Below are 4,708 nucleotides of genomic sequence, written 5' to 3' on the forward strand. Positions count from 1 at the left end.
GGGACCTTCTTTTTAACCCCCTAGCCGTGACTCGAGTGTCTACGACACGTCGAGTGTAGTCGACAGCGTTTAACCCTCTTAAGCTTCATTTGGCATGAAGACTGCCAGAACAGAGGCCCTCCCTATGCATGTAGCGAAGCAGAATATTAAATGAGGGGCTCGTTTTAAATACCACAGAAATAAGAGTTGGCAGTCAAGAAAACCTCGGAAAGCAAAGGGGGACGATATGGTAGTTTATTGAAACAGACAAAGAATTTGGAAGGAAAGATAGAAAGAAAGAGGAGAAAAAAGCCCTCCAGGTGGAATTTGAACCCACGACCTTCAGAATACTGGTCTGGTGCGATAACCACTACGCTACCGGCGGGGCGATTTTCCCATCCACTTTGTGGGGTTTTTATATTAATTTTTTTTCTGTTCTTGTGGGACGTAGCCAGCGCCACTCGGACGACTCGGAGTGATGAGGGCCTTCTTTTTAACCCCCGGGTGTTGCCTCGAGTGTCTACGACATGTCAAGAGTGGTCCACCAGCGTTTAACCCTCTTCAGCTTCCAATGGCTCCAAGACTGCTAGAACAGAGGCCCTCGCCATGCATATAGCGAATCAAAATAGGAAATGAGGGGCTCCTGAAAATAACACTGGAATAAGAGTTGGCAGTCAAGAAAACATCGAAAAGCTAAGGGGAGGATTTATTTTCTCTCTTATTTCACCCTTATTTTCTGTCTTATTTCACGGAGCCCCTCATTTCTCATTTTCTGATTCGCTACATGCTTAGCGAGGGCCTCTGTTCTGGCAGTCTTGGTGCCAAAGGGAGCTTAAGAGGGTTCAACGCTGGTCGACCACTATCAACATCTCGTAGACACTCGAGCCACGGCCCGGGGTTTAAAAAGAAGGTCCCCTTCACCCCGAGTAGTCCGAGTGGCGCTGGCTACCACCCCTAAGTGCAGGAAACAAAAATACCTTAACATAAATACCCGACAAAGGGCTGGAGAAACAGCCCCGCCGGTATCGTAGTGGTTATCGCACCAAACCGGTATTCTGGAGGTCATGGGTTCGGATCGCACGCGGCGGGCATTTTTTCACAACTGTCTTTTCGTATAAAAAATTCTTCATCTCTTTCTATGACCCACCACGACCTCCCCTTTGCTTTCCAAGGTTTTCTGGACTGCCAACGCTTTTTTTTTGTCTTATTTCATGGAGCCCCTCGTTTCCAATTTTCTGATTCGCTATACATATATATATATACATATATAATGTGGTGACTGGCGTCGCACGAGTGGGGAAAAACCCGGATGACGGCGCAGAGCAGGTGCCTCGAGAGGAAGAAGAAGATGTAGACCTGGCTGATTTCCCTTAGAGGGGCTGTGCCAGCGAGTGGAGGATCATCATCATGGAGGTCCGGCCTGGGAAGTGCAGCAAGCGGCGGAGATTCCGCAGGGCAGCTGGACAAATACGACGGGCAGTTGGTTCGAGGTTTTCGTGGCTTTCGAGGTTCGAGGTTCGTGGTCGCTCCAGAGGGGTGATGTCTACGGGCCTGTGGCACGGAAGGCCGACGTCGCCGTTCGAGAAGCTGTTGGATCGCCACGACGTCCCTGGAAGCCGCAGTTCCGATGCAAGGCCTAGCGAGCGGAGCCAGCGGCGCGTGACTAAGCGGAACAGCGACCGGCCCGCCGTCTTCCAAAACCCTGAGGCGAGGACGTCGAAGCCGTGGAACTGAGTGCCATCACTACGAGAGAGAGCCGTGAGCGTGGCGTTGTCGTTTTTTTCACCCCTTCTCTCCCGAACTATAGTGGGTCGGACCTGTTTATATTTTTTTATTTCGCTTGTGTGCGCGTTTTGTACCCAATATATTCACTATTTATTTATCTGTTCAATTTCCTTGTTATCTTTCTCCGCGAGTCACACACCCGTATGCCTAACCCCAACGTCCTCACAATTTGTGGCGTCCGCGAAAGGACATTGCTCTACTTCCATCTGAAGAGCTTAAAAGGACACTGAAGTGAATTTGTCAAGCTCCCGTTTTTGCTTGCACTGTGTAGACTGGCTCAAATTAGCACACTTTTCATCGTTTTTACGATTGACAAATCGGTAATTATTTTACAAAGCGCAAAAGAAGAAAAACTACCATGCGCGGTTTGCGGCGGCCGCACCAACTAAAGCTGTGACGTTAGGAGGAGCGGGCACCGTGATTGGACGATGCCGAAGGTGAGCAACCAAAAAAGTTTCGGTTTCGGTTTCGGTTCTGTAAAACACAACCGGTGGTGTTGTTGGATGGGCATTCTCAATGACTCAGCAATCATCGTACCGCGCTTCTTCCATGTTGTCAGCTGTAAAAATGCATAAAGATAAGCCTCCTAGGACGGCTTGGAATCGTAGCATTCACTAGCCGAAACCTACGCAGTGCATGAACGCCCTCCGCGTACCCGTAGACGCCCAAATGTCATGCGCTTTTCCCCCATAATTGGAGCTTGCCTCCCTCATGCCTGTATCGTAAAAAGCGTGTTCGCACCAGGCCAAGGGTCTGTTCATTCTGGCCTGTGCCCACTGCCTGCAAGCAGTCGGTGCTTATGGCAACAGCACGCCAACGAGAACTCGCTAGCGCGCCATGCATGTGCCAGCCTGCGCGCGTTTTGTGAACTAGTTCGTGTAACCATGAACGTTGCGGTTCAAAAAAAGGTGAACTCAATATAGAAAACATAGGCGGAAAACAAAAAAGTTAACTTACAAAAAAAAGCACGTACCCGCGGGGATTCGAACTCGTGACTTGCAAAACATTTGCGGTGACATACCCAGCGCCCCAGACTACTGAACCACGGAGCGGGACGCGAAGGCCTTGCTAATATAGGGTATATATTGTACAACCGGTTTACAATTTTATTTAGTTTTGGCATTTCAAGCAGCTTAGGTGAATATTTGTTGTACTGCGATCGTGCAGTAAGCGTCGCCCGAGTTTCCACAGTAGCTCACGTCTAGCAATTGCATTTCGTAGACGAAAAAGCGTTCGCAGATGCGTAGTCGTGCTGCTGACCGCTGTGCTTGTTCGCCCAGCGCAAAAAAGTGCTTCCCGCGCCCTAGTTTTACGCTGTACGGTAAAAATATCAGTTGATTTTATTTCCTTAGTACCTATATTGACTTCGCTGACTCTTCTCCCGCCTTCAAGAGGCCTTATATTTTCCTACTGGCGTACCAGTCAGCGAAGCGTCGCATGTGCGCTTGTGCAGCACTTGTGTGAAGCGAACTTGACTTGGAGCTAGATACAGTGTACAAACAAACCAAGTAAAGAAAGGCACATTCTTCCATTCACAAACGTGTCCTGGCTTCGTTTCAACTAAGCGAACGAATTGCGACCAAGCAATTTTTTTTAACCTCCTTGATTGCGACGACCTGCCGGCGGCCGGCGGACGAAACGCTGGGCCGACTGACTCTGTCGGCCGGGGAGCCGTGCAGTAGCGCAGCCGTGGCGCAGCCAATTGCCAGCTCATCCCCTCCTGACGTCACACGAAAACGCCACAGAAATTGGGCGAGCGTAAACAGAGGAGGACAGCATTTTCGAATTAGTTTTTCTACTAAATAAAATCGCGTAAACGCGCCTAGAGTGGTCGAAACATGGCCTGGGGACTCCGGACTACAATTTGCGCTAGTAATCCCGCAATGTTTACATATAACTTCAGTGCCCCTTTAAGCAGGCAAGAGGGTGTGACGAACGAGGATGGATCTCGAGAAGTTGATGCTCAACGGCAAAGAATACGGGCTGTCAGGTCAGGATCTCAGAGAATGGATTCACGCTGAACGCGCGAATGAAAGAGGGAAGTGTGCGACTGAACGCGAGGCAGCTGAAGAAGCCGCAAGGCTTGCACAGCAGACGGAGACCAAGACCCGAGTTCGAATTGAGACTGAACGCGCCATGATAGAACTGAGCCTACAACTTCAGGAACGGTCGCAAGGTTCCAACGCGAGTTCGGGCACCATTGGAAGTGACACCGCGACTAATGCGGCACAAAGCTTCCACAGTCCTCACAAGCTGATTCCCGCCTTTAATGAGGAACGAGACGAGCTCGACGCTTCTATTCAGCGGTTTGAGAGAGAGGCAACAAGCCAAGGCTGGCCTTCGGGCAAGTGGGCATTCTCATTAGACTTGTGACATACAGGTGAGGCGCTCAGTGCCGTTGGCCGCATGTCGTCCGACGATGCAATGAACTACTCTAAACTGAAGAAGACCCTTTTACAGAGGTTTAAATACACCGAAAAAGAGTACCGGTGCAAGTTTAGAGAATCCAGGCAGCAGAACTCAGAAACAGGTCGTCAGTTTGTTGGTCGTCTTCTTGGCTACTTCGCCAGCTGGCAGGAAATGGCGAAAAAAGAGCAGTCATATTCTGCGCTCCGAGACAAAATGGTGTCCGAGCAATTCCTGAGCCAGTGCGACGAGAAGCTAGCCATTTTCCTCAAAGAAATGGGCTGCAAGAACCTGGACTAGCTTGCGTAGACGGCGGACCAATACCTCGAAACTCAAGGCTTAGTCAACCTGGGCAGAGGAAGGGAAGAAAAGAAAGACAGTGGCAAGCCAGCTGGACTTCCCCTGCACCCTAATCATCAGGAGCACAAGGTCAAGCTTCGTTGCCTTTTATGTAACAAGCCAGGCCACCGTCCGTCTGACTGTTGGGCGAAGTCATGGGGTCCCGGTCAGCCCAGCCAGAAACCTCCCTTCTGCCTAA

The 4,708-nt window shown here is 50.2% G+C and overlaps 1 non-coding gene across 1 annotated transcript; it reads right to left on the minus strand.

The window, feature by feature from the left end:
• Positions 1–291: 291 nt before the first annotated feature.
• On the minus strand, positions 292–364 carry Trnat-agu (transfer RNA threonine (anticodon AGU)). Its single transcript has one exon. It is a non-coding gene; the product is annotated as a tRNA-Thr (tRNA).
• Between the last annotated feature and the right edge of the window lie 4,344 nt (positions 365–4,708).

The sequence above is a fragment of the Haemaphysalis longicornis genome, unplaced genomic scaffold, assembly GCF_048455015.1.
Source record: "Haemaphysalis longicornis isolate Haplotype H1 unplaced genomic scaffold, Haemaphysalis longicornis Haplotype H1 scaffold_6, whole genome shotgun sequence".
NCBI classification, from domain to species: domain Eukaryota; kingdom Metazoa; phylum Arthropoda; class Arachnida; order Ixodida; family Ixodidae; genus Haemaphysalis; species Haemaphysalis longicornis.